Genomic DNA, 22695 nt, shown 5'->3' with positions numbered 1-22695 from the left:
TGATATATGCCTCCTCTGTGAGAAGCATAAACTTTTCAACCAAAGCAAGTAGTCGTAACCTACTTTTCACGTTCTAGTTGTCGTGCTTTTTATCTGGCAGAGTTCATCTGTCATGCACAGTAATGAATTATGACATTCATATGCTTCTCGATAAGCAGAACACAATATAAATGCACTTCAGATATAGTGAGTCACTGCGACCAATGTTTCACATATCTGTTCAGTTAGTTTATAGTTTTCACTAATTGTTTAAGTCCATTTTTGCAGTTTACAACCTTAAAGGCGTTTAGTACCTATAAACATTTTACTTTTTTATCGGAAGGCAAAGCTTTAATTGTTAACAGATAACAACATGTTGTTATTTCGGAGAAACGACGTACAGTTTCAGTCATTATTCAGTCTCCTTCGCCGATTCGTCCTGTACTAAAAGTGTACATGACCATTTCAAACAGTTTATGAACTGTATAGAATGATATAACAACCAGTCGGTTAAGTACCTCGAACATTTCCATCAAAAGAAGCAATATATCAATTGACTTTTCATCGTATCCCGCACAAGCATTGTACCAACACCAACAATCACCATAGATGAAGCAGGATCTATTGACATCGCCCATACCCAGACAGCATCAATAAAGATGACTGCGATGAAAACAGAGACCTTTGTTTTACGACTGACTAGTTATATCACGGCTGCATACTACTTGTTTTCCTAGGACTGAGAGGGAGATTTCATATACAATATCAGTACTTTTTTCTTAGAAAATATCACCATCCCAATTCAGATCGCTTCATTCAAAATTTACCCTCTTGGAGAAAATAAATTGTACAAAAGCGTTTGATTTTCAGCATTATTCAGCTCTTGAGAAATACAAAGATTTTGAAACGATGCCAGAAATAAAACAAAATGTTTCAATGCGGCGCATTTTGTTTGACAAAGCGATAATTTATTAAAACTAGCTTAAAATATATGGAAAGTATGATATGCTTTAAATATTTATTTAACTGGAACTGGACATAATTAGACAAGTCTTATAGAACAGTTTGTCCGTTTCTTTCCCACTCAGTTGGATTTATTAAAACCAGATAATCCAATTGTAAATTCCTTTGCGTAATATTGCAATTGATAACTTATTTTCATTAAGCCATCGATTTGACAAGGTTTGAAACAAGTTCAGTGACAAGGTTTGAAACAAGTTCAGTGACAAGGTTTGAAACAAGTTCAGTGACAAGGTTTGAACTAAGTTCAGTGCGATAATTGCAAATCTGTTTCCTGACATTACCTTTGCTCTAGGAGTCCCCAGATGTATCGATGTTAGATGTTTTAATAATAGTTGGTGTAGAGCTGGATAGCTTGTTTGCTGTGCCGGCAATAGACCATAAAAGCTTATGGGATAATATGTTGTTTGTTGTCCGTCCGTTCGTTAGCACAAATTTTGTGATCGCTACTCCTACATTATTTGGAGGATTACCATTGCAACTCTGGACACACATTCGTCCCATGTTGGTCCTAAATCAAAATGGCGTCATTCGGAAGTCTAATATAGCCTCAAGATTGGCCATCTTGAAAACCTTGTTATCGCTATAGCCCATTTCATGCAGACTTCGGTGAACTTCGTAATTTGCTCGGAATTTTGATCACGTGGCGGGTGGTCAGCTGACCGTAATAGGTGGTGGGCAAAATATGGCTAACGCTTCAGCGTCAGCATCAACTTCTGTAACTACTTCAACATCGTTTATCGAGTTGAAAAATAAATGCATATTCAACAGCGATGCTGCCGCAGATATTGACGAAATTTAATATTGGAACCATCCTGTCTTATTTTCTGGAAACCAGGACGGATTTCAAACCCATACGAGAGAGTAGCTTTGAGCTGCTTACATCTGGACATGTACATGTAAGTAAGGAAACGGTGTCGAAGTAAACAAATTTAATCCTGGCAATCAAAGAGCAAGTTGTTCAAACTATTTCTGTGCATCCGAAACGTCACTATAATAAAATGCGTTTCATATGAGTTTATCAGATTTGTTTTTGAAAGTCTGTGGATAATTTACATATAAATTTCAATTAATTTGTTAATTTTATTTCTGAAATATTTCTTAACAACAATGGACGCCATTTTATTATGTACATGTACCAACTAGCGTTTGATTGGCTGGAGTATAAAGTAACTTGAGAGGTTGTTCGGATAATTACGGAGCAACTCGGTTAAATTCGGTATGAAATGGGCTATTCCTTCTGAACGAATGACCATATCATCATGGTGGTTTCACCAAAAGACTTCTTATCACACTAGTTGGTCATAACTTCATAAGTGAAAATGGGGCCAATCTGTTGTCCAGTATGGACGCTACAGTAGCAATCCTGAAATTATTGTTATCGCTACTACTCCTGAACAGAAAGTCATACTGACATGGGGTTTTCACCAGAAAACCTTATGACATCTAGCTGGTCCTAAATAAAAGTGGTGCCTATCTGATGTCCGTCATGGCTACCACAATGGACATCATGAAACACTTACTATTGTAAAATAATATTTCCATGTGGGGTTTTTAAAGTAGTAAATGTCTTATAACCTATACTTTGTCCGAAATGAAAATGGTGCCTGTCTGATGACAAATATGGCAACAACAGAAGCCGCCTTGAAACTATCGTTATCAATATTCCTCCTGAGTAATCGTATCAACATGGGTTTTTCAGTAAGCAACGTTTGGTTTGAATTGAGAAAAATGCAGTTCAGACATTTAATATGTCTGCCACAGTGGCCATCTTGAAAACCTTGCTATGGCTATTCCTCCTGAATGAATGGTCAAATCAGAACGGGGTTTTCGCTGAAAGACGTATTATGATATCTAGTTGTCGTAAATGAACATGATGTCTATCCGACTTCTGATATGACTGCCACCATGGCCTTCTTAAAATTTTTGTTATCACTACTTCTCCAAGATGGCTGGTCATATCGACATTGTGCTTTCGTCGAAAGAATTGTGATGCGTTGTTGACACTAAATAGAATTGGTGCCAATCTGATATCGAATATGGTCACCATGACATCCATCTTTAAAATCTTGTTATCGTTACTTCTCCAAAATGGAAAGTCATCAACATGGTGTTGCCACCAGAAACCTCTTCTGTTGCCTTGTTGATCCTAAACGAAAATGGTGCCAAGTTAACATCCAATATGTCCACCATAGTAGCAAATGTGAAAATATTTGTATCACTGAAGAATTTCAAAGATAGATGGGTGCAGTACTCCACATTTTAAAAGAATAAATAGTCTTGTCTTCAATTCCTGGAAATTCTTTTCAGCCAGAAGAGCGCCAGCCCCGTCTACTCGACTTGATGTTGCTTATGTATCCAATTGCAAATCTTCCATGTCATATTATATTACTGGATTACTCTGTACTACACTGGTACGTGTCATTATGGAAGGTACTGCGCAAAGTGGGTTTTGTTTTTTAGTTTTTGTGATTTCAACGCCATTTTCAGCACTAGATAGTGCTATATGTGGCGAATAGTATATTGGGTTGAGCAAGTATCTAGACAACTCACGAGAAGAACCACTGACCCACGGGAAGCTACTGGCAAGTTTTGTGACATATCCACGTTGGCCGAGAGAACACAGGTGAGATGGCAGTTATATGTAAAGGCAAAAGCTTTAGACCACTCGAGCCCAGAGGGCCCACAGCGCATAGTGCAAAAAATAAGTCTGTGAAAGTTTTTCGGATATTGAGTTGCGTGGGTGTTTAGTTTATAACTAATGTATCCAGGTGAGACAGGCATGATTCGATATACTTATTCGCGTAAAAAAACAACCTAGAAATATTTAAATGAATGATCGATCATTTAATTTTTGTGGTTATAAACCATGCCAAATAAATACATTAAATCTATCACATCTACTATTCTACATTTCCGGTGTTTGAATGCATATGGGATAAAACTTGTCAACCAATAGACCATTACCATGTCTAACTCTCAGACTATTTAACTATGTATATATCTATAGATTATCTATCTCCTCTCCTTAGAAATGAATTGCCTATTTGCCTAGAATTAGTTTAACATGAGAGATGCACGTTGTCTGGTCATATATTCATCTGTTTACTAATATTGGTATCCCTTTACTGCTACACTTGGATACTAGAAAAATAAGTGGTTCGTCATAAACTAGAAATGCGCATTAGCCGTAGATATGTCTAAAAGGAAACCTGACGACGGTTGCAGTTCTTTTCTTCAAACAATTTGAGTGGCATTCGTTTGAGAGCTATGACAGGAAAAGACGTCTCAGATTTCTTTCCTAATCCAATACGTGAACGTCAGACAATTGCTGTATGAAATGCAAGCCAACAATTCATTTATGAACATGCCCGGTGTTATATGATGCTACCACTTTCTTGATGTTTCCCTTTAGGACAGCGCTTGGCTTTTGCGGCCAGTGATTAAAAAGACTGGTTTATACTAGCCTGTATCCTATTTGGATATCCCGACGTTCCTTTGTATAGATTTAGCCTCTTTTTAAAGACAAAGAAATGTTCTGTTTCATTTCTTTCCATATTTGCTGTTAATTTTATACATCGAGGGTTTTGCAAATTGCCTCCTGAAATGACATTTTTAATGCTAAAAGTAGTAATTTTTGTCAGGAAAGATCATTTGCAGGTTTGAGACACGACACTCTATTCCAAAACTTGCATGACAGTACCGTCTGAAATTGCTTTCTCAATATGAGAAGTGTTTGTTTTGTACGGCCATTCAACAAGAGACCATCTCTTTCTCCGTTGGGTTTAATTGGTCAGCCCTATGGTTTGTCCTAGTGACTTAGATGAACCCCGAATTCCGTTATGAAGGATCTATATTATGGCTTTCTTATTTCATTCTTTGCCTCCGAGTGCTACTCACGCGTGTAAAAAAAAATATTCCGTGGGAAAAGTTTAATCAAGCAACCCAGATTACATACATTGCATGTTACCTACAGAATAGATGACTTAGTTCAGTTGCAAAATTTCCTTAGAGCAACCTTTTTGATGTAAGGGATGGATAGCGAATATGTGGAACATTTGTCTCTATCATGGCCGTTTGCTGGTCTGGACCTCGACGCTGGTTTGCTGTTCCACTAAATTTTTGGCAATAAACACTGATCAGGCCTATGCATTTGGCAAGTAATGGCTGATAACATTAAATGAAAGATGAGATACCGCGTTAGATAGAAGTTGTTAATGCCATCCATTTTCGGAATTTCAAATTTAAAAAGTTATAGCTTTACCTATGAAACTCCGTTTCGCAATAAAGCGTGTTTCTTCAACTTTAAAAAGATTCATATTTTTGCCTGCATTTATCTTCTAGTGACCAAGATTCGTTTTCTTTCTTTGAACAGTTTCAATGGCATTTGTTCTGAGTGGTATGACCAAGACATCTGCATATCGTTTGTATGTAGGATGCCAAATTTATGAGCTGCTGTTCGAAGTACAGAGTAGTATTTATTGTGTTTTCTTTTAGGTCCGTATAAGGCTTTTGTAGCCAATGATAATGTAGTTTTTCACTAACAAGACTGGCACCTTAATGAAGTCACAGGGCCTGTTTTAAATTTGCCTTCTTAGCTTATTATGGAAATCTATACATTTGAATTTGAAAAACCTTTATCTATGTGTGGGCTCAAAATGTCGCCAGTTGATTACCAGTATGATTAGATTTGTTTTAAAGAATGTATGGTCTTCAACTAAGTAACAGAAAAGAGCGGAAACCAACACGTTTTGTAAAATTCAACAAAATATATATTTCCCTAGAATACACAACGGAAATTCAAAAATAACTTTCAGGATTGTAAATTAAATCCCAAATAGTTCTACAAGTTCTGTCATAAGTCCAAATGTACTAAGGTCCAATTGGAATCCAGTGATATTCTAAATAAACTCCATTATTGAATATGTTGATGTTCCCGTAGTCTTGAATGTGTTAATGTGCCAATTGCAAGGAATATGGTGATGTGTTAACAGTTTTTTTTATGTATCACAATAATATAACAAAAATGTCATTGTCTGAATTCAATACAATTCCAAATTACTGTTTTAATCCAAGAATATTACTGAGCACTTTGTAATTCCAGTGAATATTACTTTGAAGTAATAAATCTAACCAAATTAAAAACTGAACACAACAATAAGACTGATTATGCTTCGAATTCTACGGCAAGAATGAATGGTTCTAATACAATAGCGTAATTTTGATCGACTGTCACAGTAGCGTAAGTTTCCTAAAATGTTTCCACAGCGTAAATCTGTTAGAAAATGTATGCATAGCGTAACTCTTAGAATCTTTCTAAAGTGTAACTCGTTTAGAATGTCTCTGAAGTGTAATTTTGTTAGAATGTCTCTGTAGTGTAATTTTGTTAGAATGTCTCTGCAGTGTAACTTTGTTAGAATATTTCTATGTATTAACTTCGTTCTAAACTCTCCATAGATTAATATTATTAGAATGTCTCTAAAGTGTTACATTGCTTGAACGTCTTCATAGCATAATTTTATCACAATGGCTATATTGTGTAACTTTGTTAGAATTTCTCTAAAGCGTAACTTTCTTAGAAAGTCCACATGCATCGCGTAATTTGACTATAATGTCTCGATAATGTAACTTTACTAGAATGTATATTGCATAGCATTAAGAATATTTCTGGTAAAATTAAAACCAATGAAGAGATAACTAGGTCAAAACAACGTATTTCAGATTCTAAAAGCATCATTTTTCTGAAGTAGACGATCATTACTTTTTTTACTGCATAATTGACGATGTGGCACAGATATCTAACTTTACGTTAGCATTATTCTTTTTGGTCATTTCCAGTTCAGAGTTCAATATTCTTATATGTGTATTATTCTTTGCATTAATCTTAATCAAACCGGATTAAAATGTGTCACCTTCATTTATTGAAATTATGTCTGGTCCTTTATCATTTCAAAACTTCATATTATACAGAACATATTGACTAGTTAACTCGAAATATTTTATTGGAGTAAGTTTAACTCATCACATTGCCTAGAATTTGACCTAAACAAACAACTTAGTCGAGCAAGGATAACACCATGTGGCCGCACCACATGCGTATCGGGTCATAACATATGGTTCGTCGCTTCTTAGAATATGTATCGATCTTGGAATTTTGGTGAGATGTTCTCTAATTTGTAATATAACTGCTTAGTAACAAACATGGGAGATCGATGTATTCCGAATGCAGGTAGAACAATACCTTGAGCTTTACGGCTAATGGCTAGTTTCAACATTAGAAACAAAAATCATTTATATTTAATTAAAATGCTGAGGTTGCACACTAGAAATCTTGCAATATGACAGTAATCACCTATGTAGTAAAACACATACACATACATCAAACGGAATCGATAATGAGCGAGTCTATTGATTGTCTGGTCATTTGATATTAAGAAAGCTTCATGACTGGTTATCACGTTTGTAATTAAATTTATATCATGCAATTAATCCGACAATCTACCCCGAGAAGTTGTAACGTAATTTATGCAAACAGCCTCAACCATCTTGACTGACCAAAATATTGCTTAAACGTTACACAATTAGAATAATAAATCGATTGAAAAAGCTGTATCGATCTCACAGCTTTCCCAATTCCATAGTTCCACACCCACCACCCCTGCTTAAGGGAGTTATCTCAATCGAAGAGCATTTAGCATGTCGTAGAATTGCTATCATATTTCAAAGCGCGTTCTCTTGCAAAAGATTGTAGTTGAAGACAGTGGTATGACATGATTTTGTAGCAATAATAATAATAATAATAATAATAATAATAATAATTATTATTATTATTATTATTATTATCATTATTATTATTATTATTATTATTATTATTATGTGAAAAAAGGGTTAGGCGAGATAGAGAGGGTTTAGATGTATGTCGAGCATATGTGTTCACGTGCAAATAACATGGGTGATTTTCAATTCCATGTTCTTTACGAATTCACATCACGTGGTAAAAAATAAAAACAGTTAAATGGTCAACATGACACATGTTGCTATCCTTGCCTACCGATCAATAACTTGTGGTCTGGCAAAGCAAAGTTTCTCTTTGTCACTCTCGGGCTAGACTCAATAAAAAAATAACACATTTATGGGAACATATTTACATTCCAGAGGTGTTCAAAGAAGTGATTTCAAAACCGCCACATCACTGAGTATAATATTGCCATTTTCAGACCGCAACAATGGGCTTTCCCCAAAACCAAACAGATCAGACTGGAAGAGCAGAATGGATTTCGATGGTAAGGCCATAGTTTTAAATTGTTTGGAGCTACAAAGAAAACGTTCCCTATATTTGTTTAAAATTAGTTTCGCTAGTGAATGTATCTTCCTTGTCTTTAACGTTTTAAGGAAGAGTTGCGCCACATTTCGCAGGCACTATTTACATATAAATATAACGATGACGTTTTCATGTTTTGAAAACGTTTTGACACTAAGATAATACTTTGACAAGAATCATACTTTTATCTTCCTTATATTAAAAAGGCTGGACAAAGAATTTCACGTGTTATCGAGAAATGTTTAACAGATGTAGGTCAAAGATATGATCGAACCTAATTCATTGAGGAAGAAGGTAGAGACATGAGGAATTGTTCCAAAAGATTGGAATGACTCGGGGAAGCATGCCCGAAATCCATAAAATTTATTTTCCTCATCTTTTTGTTCTTGTCAGAGAAATCAGTCAAAAATTGGTAAATTTACCTAATAGATAGGTCAAAATACAAGGGGCGTGGGCGAGGAAGAGTGGACCAAACATAAATGCAACGTTGACCCACAAATGGCTCAGCGCTTTCACAGTCTGTGCATATATTGAAAATTCTTTATCGATCACTAAATTACAATGGAAATTTGTTACTTGCGAAAATTTAATTCAGCAAAATTAATTCACTCACAGCAAACATGAAGAGCTGTCGATGGTGACATCACCTTAAACAAATACTGTCTATACTAGCATAATACGCCGGCAGATCTTGGTTCCGTGTCGTTTTTTCTGCTGACTAATCTTAACAAACTATATTGATCAAGATTTGCTGGCTCATTATGCCGGCAATTGTTACTAATAAAGTATATTAATTACACATGATACACAACTCCGATATTGCGAATTCTTCGCTAAGATAAGATCTCCGTTTGGATCAAAAATTTAGTGAAATTACGCAGCATGAAATCTGCACTTTAAAGACACTCAAGGGACCATACCGTTGTATTTTTTATAGACAGGGGTGCTTTACGTAGAGGTAAAAATATGTAATGGACCTGACCAGATTTGAAGGAAAAAAATGTCATTTATGACCAGGCATCGTTTATGTGAACGTGTCTCTTAGAAAAAGTTTCACTGTATGCAAAAATATTACCAACACATCGATAAAACAAACAATTATTATGAAACTTGCACTATACCAAGGAAGCACTGTGTTAATGCGACTGTCTCCCACCTAATAGTATGTCATTTTCAAAATCCAGTGAACATTTTTGTCCTGTTTAATCAAAATGGCAACGTACGGAATGTTTACTCCTTAAGTTCTGATGTGTGTGTGCGTGTTTGCTTTGTATGCGTGTACTAAGGTCGTCGGGTTCCGCTTTTCAGAAGCTTCTGAAATATCTATAGAACAGAAGGTTATCAATAAATTTTAAAAACAGGCAAGAAACTGCCATCAAATGGCCTTAAAACCAAGATGCTTCAATTAAAATTTGTTCGGCATCGGTCAAACTGTCGTTAAGAAGCCATTTAGCATATTACCTTTCCTAGAAACGCACCAAATCGCCTTAAGGACATGTTGCCGGCATCCCAGTTGGCTTCATCACAGTAACTGGGTTGTCCCGGCCCCCCTACCATTACTAAAATGCAATTCAAAGTGCTATTTTAAATAAATTGTATTCCCATGTAATATTCAATCACTTACACATGTGCCTTTCCTGTTCAGACAATAACTCTTCAAGAAGGAAAAGGAATAGATGTAAAGAAAGTACCAGGAACGCAAGTTTATAAAAGATAAAAGAAAAAGCCGTGGGAAAATATACTGATAAGGGGACTTGGTGCAGGTCTATACCTTTCCTTCTCCTCTTCACCCCACCCCCAACACACAACACTTGCGGGCTAAGGTATCTAGTATAGACCCAACGCCTCCTGCATATCATGCGACTAATAGCGGCAACATGTTTGCAGTAGTTGCGCATGAGCAAAGGAGAGATCGGGTTATTGTCACTACTTTGGCTTCAACTTAAGACGAGACGGTCAATCAGAAAGGCTCGGTCTCATCAATCGGCTTCTTACGCGAAGGTTCAAATGCTACATCCAGGACAAATTCAGTTTCTAAAAGTCACCATTACGACTAAGGAAACACGCTGCTACATCCTAAAAACTCACAGACGCAATGGCTCTGGTGGTGGTGGAAAGGAATAGACCAATACGGATTCTACTTTACTCAAGCATATTTTCCTAAATAATTCTTATATGAAAAAGCACACGGACTCGGCATTAATCTATGTTCCCTTGTTGGGCTTTGAAGCTGGTGTGGAACACGGGTGACAAAGTTATTTTCTTCCGTTATGTACAGAAGACAGAGAAACTGCAAGCAACGGTTGGAGGCTTGGTCTCCAAGGGATCAGAAATGATTCAACTTGGGACTCGAAAGAGGAAACTGTTTTTATTCAAGGTAATTAGCCACTATTTATTATCGATTAATCACTTGGAGAGAGTCAAAAGCTCACAAAGCTCTCGCCTTTCGCGATTGTTAAAGCATTCCATGGTCTTGCTGGAAAGTCAGCGAGTATTAAAATACTTGTAAAATGCAGCTGCAAATCGCAATATGATAGTCTGCTTCTCTCAACACGATGTATGAAGAAACAAATCGAGGTATCTACCCACAAATCTCTGAACTCGTTTAGATGTGTCGAACTGCAAAAAGAAACCAGTCTGCTCCAGATAATGGCATTGGTGGCACGTTTGATCGTCATACACGGAGAACGTCGTGTGTACGAATTGCCAGGGTGACCATATCTCTTACTCCATATGCTGTTCTAAGTTGAAGCACGAGAAGTAAGTACAACGTGTAAAACAAGAGAACGGTATTAGCTTTTCTGAGGCCAGAACAGAAACTGTAACTCTGCTTAACACTGCCGGAAACTCTTACTCAAACACAAACACACATTACATTGCCACATGGTGAGACCAAGTTGCAATCTTGCTTCCGTCCAAAACTGTGCAAGCAGCCACACAAACGAAAGTAATTAACTCAGAACTAATAGTAAACACCAATTTGATTCCACAGAAAGAGCGGCATACCGCTGGCTTCAATGGTCATTCATGCTCGAAATCAAATAAAGACAGAATCGTATAATATACTACTACTTACTACTAAAATGGACTGTCCCTTTGAGCTCTTCAATAAATTTATAAGCCTAGAATATTAGAAAACTGGACAACAGGTTACACTGCAGCGGGGAAACCTCAGAAAACCCGTACTTCCACAACTTCCATTAATATGATATCTCACGCCAAAACTGTGTGGAATTGTCATAGTGTTAGGTAACAAATTGATAAAACAAGTTAAGTTAAACAACATATTAAGGGAATCTGTCTTTGGGAGAATTTAAGAAAACAACTATTCTGGTAACTTGAATCCAACAAACTACTATCCCACTTTCAGTGAGAATTTAGACGCCAAAGAAGCACAACTGACAATATAGTCAGTTTTGAAACATTTATTGACGAAGCTTTCATGACGAAAAAACATGTTGAAGAAAAAAATGTCTTTTACTTTGAGAGCATTATGAGACAAGATGGTGCGTCATAATAAATGACACATTAGCCTTGGTTTAAGGAGCCCCATACCCGTCCTTTTAAAACAAAATTAACCAGAGTTCTTACATTATTCTGTTAGCAGGCCAGATTCAACTCATTATACAGCTTTTCGTGATGTAACACCATAAAAAAATAACTTGAAATAAAGATGTGCTGTTTATATAATACATTTTGACCCTATATTTTTTATTATTGATTTTACTTTTTTGTAGCTTTTATCTTTTATTTTATGTCCCCTAATAAATTTTAACATCTTTACCTTTTATCTTTTATCGTTTTAGGAATATATGTTCCGGTTTTAAGAGGGTTTATCATCCTACATTTGTTAGCAGACCATATTGACTAGATAACTATAACTATTTTATTGGAATGAGTTTGACTCATTTCTTAGCAATATCTACCTTTACATTTTAGTGCTTAGTTTTTAATCTGTATAACAAAGCCAGGATTGGGTTGACATCCCGTAAAACAATATTTCTGCTTACCTACCTACCTACGTACATACACACGTTTGTGTGTGTATATGTGTGTGTCTGTGTGTGTGTGTGAGAGAGAGAGACAGACAGACAGAAAGAGGGGGGATGTAATAATTTCAAAAACAAAAAGCTATATCCATGGAGATGGTCACTGTACAAAACTCGTGATACATACGCATCAAGTAAATAGCGCTATTTTACTAAAATATCTGGTTTCGTTTGTTTTAGGTTCATACCAGATGGCCATTAATGTGCTGCTGCACCGTGCATTTGCCAACATAATCCTTCATGTAGTGTGCCACATATGCCACTAGTAGCTGCCTCGCTTGGCGCTCAGAATTAAGAGGTTAGTGTTAGGACTGGTCGGCCTGGTATCAGGGTAATGTGACTGGGTGGGACATCATGCTGTATGTCTGTGACATGATGCCCCAGTGCTAGACATTACTATAAACAGCCAAACTGCATACATCGTAGCGATATGACAGAAAAAAATTGTAGACCCTCGTTAAAAATCCAAATCACACGCAAACACGTACGCACATGTACCACATACGCAACTGTCACTCAGCAAATATCCTTACAGTTTGGCTCTCTGACACAGGTAAAAGTTTAAAGCTGGATGTATTTTGTTGATCCGGGTGGTCGCAGCTGCTATCCAATAATTAGTGTTCTATACAGAGCTATGAAATAGATACCTGTCACATCGATGACAGAGGTATTACGCCTCCTCGCCGATAAGACGACGGTTTGATTACATGCTTAGACTCAGGTGTGAAACTTATTCGAAGGATTAACTTTGATTAGTATCAACCGAAATCGGCGAAAAGCATTTCAAGAATTGAGACTTGCTGGTATCTGATAGAGACGGTATAAAAAACTTGACGTCTTGGAGTCAGGCAGTGTATGACCATACCTCTGAAATTCGGTATATGTTGAAAATTTACTTGTCCGATAGTCGGAAAATGTACATTTCCAAAGATTTAACATAATGAATGGAAGTAAATAAAAAATTTGGATTATCTATATATAAAAAATCACCACACTGACAAAGACTTTTGAAATTACTTCCAATGTATGTTGTTAAAATCACAGTAGTGCAGTTTATTTATCTTATCCATCACAAGACAAATGTCTCTCTCTCTCTCTCTCTCTGTGTGTGATTTTTGTAACTGATCAAAACAACAAGCTTGTGATATTTCAAGAAAAACTCGTTCGAGTCATCCCTAAAAACGCTGACACACTTTGATCGATTTACATGTTCCAAAATTAATCATTTCACATGTTAAGATTAAGTGGGAAGTTGATAAAAAGATGACATTAAAAAAATGGATACAATGTTAAAGCCTCACAAACGTTGGTAACGCGTTGGCTCAGTGATTATCCGTACAGGATCCACAGTCTGTAGTAGATTGCATTGTAAATTCCTATCCAGTTAAACCCCAGTCTGCTTGTTACGGTGTGTCGCGATGTAAGATCATGCCCAGGTAACCTCCAGTTTATTATGACGTGTCTCGGAGAAAGATACTTTACTTCCCTTGTCTCTGCAGTAATTCGTCTTACATGTGCTGATTATATAATGTCAATCAATTATTCTTGCCAAAAGAATCTGGACTATAATTTTTGATAAAGCACCGGACATTTTATTTTTTGCATCTTCATATCGTGAAAAGGCTTCAGAGAAATCGCCACTAATTTAATATAAACTGGGTAGAAAGTGTGAAAAATTCATTTAAAAAATACACTTTAGGCTAACATATAATTTCACAATTACTTAAATAAGTAAGAAAATCGATCTAGTGCAATTGCTATTTGTTCCTTAAAAACATGTTTTAAGAAAATCAAGTATCTATTAATATAAAAATAAAATTCGTTCAATTAAAACTGGCAATGATTCTGTCAGGGGTGAATGTTGTTTTTATAGTACAAGTCGCACAGGTAATGTAGGCGTTCAGTTTTCATTATTCACTTAGTTTGGATCCTTATGCATCCATATTCTTTTGAAAGGGCGTTATTTACACCCACCGAGAAATGCATACGGCAAAATCAATGTTAAACATAGTGAGCATTTTCGGACGAGGTCAACCTAAAGGCGTTATCCAGTACAAACCAGACTGAATGTCGCGTGCCGTGATGTCACGATGAAAGCTGCGCGTATTTGAAAAATAAAATCGTGCTGCTGCTGTTATTTGTTATGACAGAACTAACGTCATTTTCTCTTGACCCAGTTTAGCACATAGTTACCATTGAAAAAAAGCTCATAACTTTCAATAATTTTCGTCTGGACGTTTCTTCGTGACACTGCCGAGCATTCGACAATCAAGACTGAATTGGCTGTGGTTAAATATATTAGTATTCCTTTTTGGAACAGCACATGACATTTATATTTAATTTGAGCAAATGTGCCTACTTGACAATATTGGCATGCATTTTAATGTCTAGTGAAGTCGAACTATTTTTATTTTCAGGACACGCGATAAGGATGAGTAAATCGGCCATATTATAAATATGGGAGTGCATGACAGCAGAAAGATTATTTGTAAACTGGAAGACGTAAACTTTTATTGTGTCAGCGAACCGTTCTGACAATGTTTTTAGATATATGTATGTCTGTATGTCTGTATGTCTGTATGTATGTATGTATGTATGTGTATGTGTGTGTATGCATGTATGTATGTGTGTGTACGTACGTACACACGTACGTATGTATATATGTATGTATGTATGTATGTATGTACGAAAGTGATTTTGACATTGAAAAATTGGCCCATATTATATGACACCTAACCACTGAACTACCTAGATATGTACCTGCCTTACCACGTACGTATCTAAAACTTCGTACCAGTTTCCTAGTACTGATCTGCCTACTTGCTTACTTGTGTGTGTGTGTGTGTGCGTGTGCGTGTGCGTGTGTGTACAGACAACACACATTTGTATTTTTGTTACTGAACCGATCTGATAATGGTTTTAGATTTGTTGATATAATGTTCACGGACAGTCCTATGCAATAGATATTAAATAGATATCCACAGAGCTACTTACTACAGCAATATATTCAGTATCAATGTAGAACTACTTTATTAAAATATCGTATATAACAAGATGTCTCCACTCATGGATCGGTCTCCTATAATCCAAAATAAACTATTCATCTATAATAACCTTCAACAACAAAACATATTACTGAGCGCAAATTTTCTGTTCCATGTTATTTAGCATTTGGTAATATTCGAGCTTCTGTGCTATTACGCCGGTTAAGACAAATGAAGTTCGTTGATTTATGATTTATTGAAGTGTAATCCTATCACCAGTTCTCTATGTTCCTGTGGATTTCCAATACTAACATCATTTTCTTGTTGAATGCAGGCTTTTTTATAGCACAAGAAATGAGCTTTATCAGAGATTATCATTGACGAATATTACTAACGATACTGAAACACTTTTATTTGCCCTCTCATTAATATGCTTTTATTTGGCATCTCATTGATATACTTTTATTTGCCCTCTGATTGATTTACTTTTATTTGGCATCTCATTGATATACTTTTATTTGGCATCTCATTGATATACTTTTATTTGACATCGCACTTTACACATCAGAAACAAATATTTTGCTTCAAAAGTAAATGCAGAAGTTTAATATTAACACAAATATTCACAAATATATGTTTATTTTTGTTCCATTACAAAACTGTTAAACATGTATGTAACGGATCACGCCAAAACATTATCCCTCCGTTCTTGTGTTTCTTTTGTCTATCTCATTTCATTGTATGTATGTATGTATGTATGTATGTATGCATGCATGTATGTATGAAACTCTTGCCTGCGTGCTCCTTAATTAAATATTTATGTTTGTAATGAAGATGAACTTGAAAATTGAACAACTTGTTTATAATAATTTTGCCTTGTATCCATACTTTTGATTTTCCTGTATACATAGGTACGCGCGTGCCTACTGACTTACACGCTTTACCACATTGCTAAGTAGTACCCTACCTACCTTTATCCCTTACCACATTACTAAGTAGTACCTACTCACCTATATTCCTTACCACATTACTAAGTAGTACATACTTACCTATATGTCTTACCATATTAGTAAGAACTACCTTCCTACCTACATGCCTTACCACATTACAAAGTAGTACGTATTCACCTACATGCCTTACAACATTGCTAAGTAGTATGTACCTACCTACATGCCTTTCCACATTATACGTAGTATGTACCTACATACATGCCTTACGACATTACTAAGTTACACGTACTTACCTATATGCCTTACAACATTAGAAAGTAGTACTAGTACGTATTCACCTACATGCTTTACAACACTGCTAAGTAGTACGTACCTATCTACATGCCTTACCACATTACTAAGTTATACGTACTTATCTACATGCCTTACAACACTACTAAGGAGTACATACTCACCTACATGCCCTACAACATTACTAAGTAGTACGTACCTACCTGCATGCCTTACCACATTACTACGTAGTACGTTCCTACCTACATGCCTTGCATTACCAAGGAGTAAGTACTCACCACATGCCTTACAACATTACTAAGTAGTACGTTCCTGCCTGCATGCCATATCACATTACTAAGGAGTACGTACTCACCTACATGCCTTACAACATTACTAAAGAGTACGTACCTAATTGCATGCCCTACAACATTACTAAGTAGTACGTACCTACCTACATGCCTTGCATTACTAAAGAGTAAGTACTTCCCTACAGCCCTACAACATTACTAAGGAGTACGTTCCTAATTGCATACCCTACAACATTACTAAGTAGTACGTACCTACATACATGCCTTATCACATTACTAAGTAGTACATAGCTACCTACATGCCCCATACCATTACTAAGTAGTACGTACCTACCTGCATGCCTTATCATATTACTAAGTAGTACATACCTACCTACATGCCCTACATCATTACTAAGTAGTACTTACCTACCTGCATGCCTTATCATATTACTAAGTAGTACATACCTACCTACATGCCCTACAGCATTACTAAGTAGTACGTACCTACCTGCATGCACTAGAATATGCCTAAGTAGTACGTACCTACCTGCATGCCTTATCACATTGCTAAGTAGTACATACCTACCTACTTACTAAGTAGTACGTACCTACCTACATGCCTTACGATATAGCTAAGTAGTAAGTACAAGCCTACATTCCTTCAATATTACTGAGTAGTACGTACATACCTGCCTATCAATTTACTAAAACTGGCCTGTCGAACTGTTTACTGATTTGTCTGTTCTTTCCTACCTATCTCTTGATCTATCCGATTAACCGACCGTCCATCGGTTTAACATGTTCAAGTATGCATGTATGTATGTATGTACGTATGTATGTATGTATGTATGTATGTATGTATGTATGTATGTATGTATGTATGCACTATTCATAATACAGGAGTAGAGATATGACCCATATTATTAATATGTCAGCGTATGACAAGAAAATCATCTTGTTAGATAAAGATAGTAAACGCTAAACTTTAGTTTTGTCAGCGAACCGTTCTACCTATGGTTTGAGATACAAACGTAAGGTCGATGGACACAAATATGGAAATAATATTGACTATTTAACCATTTAGCTACGTATGTAGCACCTTCCTATCTACCTTGCAATTACTACGTACATCGGAACAGACCTATCTGCCTACCATTCTAGTTATACTAATATACTTGCTTACATGCCTGCATGTACCTATCGAACTGATCGACTGACCGACCATCCGTCGGCCTTATGTATTCAAGTAGCAAGGAGGGTGAACCCTATAAGGTTTAGAAGGGTCTATTTGCGAAAATAACCTTCCTACGAAACAAAATACAAGGCCAATAATGCCAAACCGAAGCCTCTAACAGACCGAGATTTTCTCTAACTGGGTTAGCTCATTTTGTTACTTTATTTTTGACGCTTGTGTTTTCCAGTTTTTATGTGTGTTTGTTTACAAGCCCGGATACTCATTTTTTGTCGTCAGCCTCTCTGAAGCTGTGTGTCTGGCTTAATTAAGTCATTATTGTATCAATAATGGAATCTCACACAGCTAAACTATCTCAGCGACTAGAGGCAATTGAGAAATATCTCCCTGTCTGTGATTCTGTCAAACAACAACTGCATGCTCTTCAGGAGTCTCGGGTTGAATTTGCAGAGGGTACAGAACAGTTATTTGAACCTGTTACAAAGGCTACCAAAGGTCTTCTTCCCACGTTAGAGCAAACAGCTATAGCAAGTGGAAAAATAGCAGAAAGAACTATATAAATAAAGATTCTACGAGAACTTCCTGGTGAAATAGCTGCTGCTCAACCAATGCGAGAAATACTTGAAGGTATTGACCAAGCTTATGCTGAAATAGGTCACATAAAGGATCGTATACCAGAACCAGAATCCGAATCAGAACCAAAACAAGTAAGAGTCAGAACTGAAGTGAATGATAAATTTACTGAAATGAGTATTTCCTTCATAAAAGATATTGACATGTTAAGATTACCTGTGCTTAACTTTTATCAGAGAGGAAACTTTCTAAAACCTGAGTACGCTGATGTTAATGTAAGTCGTGAAGCCTGGTACAGATGAGTATTTCGAATACACCACGGAATTGATCGGACCTGAAGTAATGATGCAAGAGTTATTGCATTTGATGATGGAGTAAACAATTATTTTAAACAGTAACAACGACAATGACGACAACAACAACAACCACATAAACAGCAACCATCCCAACTAACAAGCGAGGAATATGCGTCTCTACCCCGGTGCCACTGGAAGTGGTATTGGTACATATACCGGGGGAAGTGGCTTTATTACCTCATGCACCAACAACGTTCTTACAGATGTAGACAGACTAGAAATCCTCACTGGCGGAAAACGAGCCAGTAATAATTCCCCAGAAATCATTAATAAAGCAGCTGATATTTGTCAAAGATTATTTACAGGCGATATCATGGACGTTAATGTTTATCAGTCCCTCATTGATGAAATCATTGATGATTACCACAGTGATTGAGACATGCAATTAGATACAGTGACTAAAATAAGATGATCATGCATAATGCTCAACGTGGACCTGTAATGGACAGGGTGATAAATTCACGATTACCAACATAAGAGCGATCTACGGTTATGGACTCTGTGATGTTGTTCAGGGTCTATTTAGAAGGATAGCCCCAAAAGCAACACCGATTGCAAAGCAACTGGGAATGAAAGCTATTGACGTTGTTCGTGATAAAGGTACTGGTGATGTTGCTAGTAAAGCATTCTTGGTAATCAAGGACAGCCTAGCACGACTAATACGACGAAAACCGCAATCAGTAAAATTGCCCAGCACTCAAGTTATGCCTGCAAATGTTAGTAAAATAATAAATCAAACTGCAAATCAAAAACTAGCAGAGTTTGCTGGTGTGCCCATGTCAGAAATAGAAAAAATATAACTGCAAGTTTAATAGCAGGAAGTGATCTTCGTATTGGCAATAACAATTATAATAAAATGTTCAAACGTGTATCTGATCCAGCATTTGACATGGACGTACAAGTTCTCAAAGATTAATCGATAAGTGATTGTCAGTATTATTCTTATGACGCACGAGAGCCAAATCAGCGTGGGAGAATTGAGCTGCATGTTCAGGATATAAGCAGATATTTCTTACCCGCTGAAGTATTTATTGAAGTATAACGTGAAATTCTGAAAATAGATAATACTGAATATGGAGCTTATATTAGTGTTGGTTTTGTTAATAACGGCATTGTGGCGTTGTTCGACAGTGCTACGTAATTCAGTCGACGATAAAAATATTGAATCATTTCAGAAAGACGTCGACGTTGCCACCCCTATTTTGAGTCTAGCAAGATATTCCGATGATTATTCAAGATCAGCTGGTCCGTCAGTGATATTTGTCAAAGACAATTCGGACCACCCTAACAACATACAGTATAATATAAGACGACAACGAAACAATGCCGACAACGCTGTCGCTGATGTGTGGCCGGTGGTTCATGGTGCTAATCCAGAATCCAACTTAGGATTCGCAGCGCGTCGATCAATGCCAAAAGATGGAAATAGAAGATTTTCATGTGCGATTCCACCGTCACATATCTTTGGATTTTGCAGAAATGTCAGAAAGGCTATTTTCGGAGCCAAACGTACAGTTGTACTTGTAAGAAAGGCTACCGACGATGATGCAATCTGGCGACCTGCTGGTGATGTTGGTTAAGTAATACCAACAAAACTTTCATTGTGGATGCCAATAATGGTACCAATAGTCACTGAAGAACAACGGTTGCTTTCTTTTATGAATCAAGGTGGTAAATCAACATTATCATGGTTGACGATTACCGTAGATAGTGTTCAAAGTATCACTTATGGTTTATTCACACTGCATGTAGCATCACAGCACCGCGATATATATTCGTTGCTTTCCAAAATACTGAACGAGTAAACTCACAAACACACATTATAATGATATTTGACAAACTTGGTATTACTGAGGTTTCACTGAAAATAAATGGACATCAAGAACCAGCTTATGATATATTATTGAATTTTGAAAATAATCATTTAGTACGTTTGATGACATTCATGGGACCTGATAAACTATTGATTCTGGTCTGCAAATATCACAGCTAGATTTTACAACGCTGTATCAGATCTATCACTTTTCGCTAGAACACCTTGATTTATTTAGACAATCAGTCGTTAATATACATTTTCGAGCTCATGTGGCAAGAGGAGCAAGTGCTAATTACAGAGGAATCGCTGTTATACTCTCAGACAAAACAATGTTGCTTGAATGTGTTGGTGGACGAACGAGAGTTAATCCTGCCCCAGTAGAAAACATGTAATTGGATCGCAAGCAATCAGTAATTAAATCACTCGTGAAATTATAATGTCATATCATCTTGTTAGTGTTACTATGGCTCTTGTTCAGATTAGAAAACTACAATCAGTATCAAAAGAGAACTGTGGAATAAAAATATCAATTAATAAAAAAGAAGAAATCGAAGGTGGTCTGAATAAACTATCATTGTCAGAACGTCAACTCAGGCACTTCAATGAAGCCAAACGACCAAAGACCGGTGTACGACTTAATCTTTTTGCGGGTGCCATTAAAGACGCAATCAAAATGGGTGGTATATTTCCATGTCTCGCAACTACACCAGCGTTGATAGCCGCTGTAGCCCCAGCAGTTGCAAAAGCAGCTGCACTCGGTGTTGTTGGATCTGCTGCTGGGATGGCATTAAAGAGAGCAACAGGTCATAGAATCTAGACTTCCAAAAAGTGAAAGGTCTAAGACTACCAGGCACTCCACATTCATGGTACGAAAAAGGTCTAAGACTCCCAGGGACACTTTGTTGATTCTTCCTATGTCCAATTTTGATTTAACTGATGCTGCTAAGAGATTAAATATCAAAAACGTCAGAGGTGTTTTTATGCGTGATCAATTACCAAAACAACCAAATATCCAGGTAAACGGTATCATTAATCTCGATGGAAGTTCAGGTCCAGGCACTTTTTGGGTTGCATGTGTGACTGATCGACGTGGAGTTGTTTATTTCGATTCGTTTGTACCAGACTTCACGACTTATATTATCATCAGCGTACTCGGGTTTTAGACTTTTACTTGTTTTGGTTCTGATTCTGGTTCTGGTATACGATCCTTTATATCACCTATTTCAGCACGAGCTTGGTCAGTACCATCAAGTATTTCTCGCATTGGTTGAGCAGCAGCTATTTCACCAGGAAGTTCTCGTAGAATCTTTTTTTCTTCTTGTTCTTTCTGCTAATTTGTTCAGTTGCTTTAGCGGTTTCCTTTAAAGTGGGAAGAAGACCTTTGGTAGACTTTGTAACAGGTTCAAATAACTATTCTGTACCCTCTGCAAATTCAACCCGAGACTCCTGACAAGAAAGCAGTTGTTGTTTGACAGAATCACGGACGGGAAGATATTTCTCAATTGCCTCTAGTCGCTGTCGAGCTAGTTTAGCTGTGTGAGATCCATTATTGATATAATAATGATTTATTTAAGCCACACACAGAGAGGTTGACGACAAACATTGAGTGGGTGGGTAAACAAAACACAAAAAAAATTGGAAAACGCAAGCGTCAAAAATAAAGTAACAAAATGAGCTAACCCAATTAGAGAAAATCTCAGTCGGTTTAGCATTATTGTGACCTTGTATTTTTATTTTTCGTAGGAATTTTTATTTTCACAAATGGACCGTTCTAAACCTTGTAGGGTTCACAAGCTCCCAAGTATATATGTATGTATACCATTCAATATATTTAGTAGTGCATCTGTGTTTATGCATTTCGTTGTCAAACGTCTTTTTTGCATCAAGAAGGG

The 22695-nt window shown here is 36.7% G+C and overlaps 1 protein-coding gene across 3 annotated transcripts in view; it reads left to right on the top strand.

Moving 5' to 3' along the window:
* Positions 1–22695, top strand: part of LOC149797199 (uncharacterized) — a 92231-nt gene that overhangs the window by 43236 nt on the left and 26300 nt on the right. The gene's annotated exons all lie outside the window — the stretch shown is intronic.

This window comes from Sinohyriopsis cumingii, chromosome 6, assembly GCF_028554795.1.
Source record: "Sinohyriopsis cumingii isolate HCF-2022 chromosome 6, ASM2855479v2, whole genome shotgun sequence".
Taxonomy (NCBI): Eukaryota; Metazoa; Mollusca; class Bivalvia; order Unionida; family Unionidae; genus Sinohyriopsis; species Sinohyriopsis cumingii.
The sequence above is the reverse complement of the archived record's forward strand: the minus strand, read 5'-3'. Positions and strand labels throughout refer to the sequence as shown.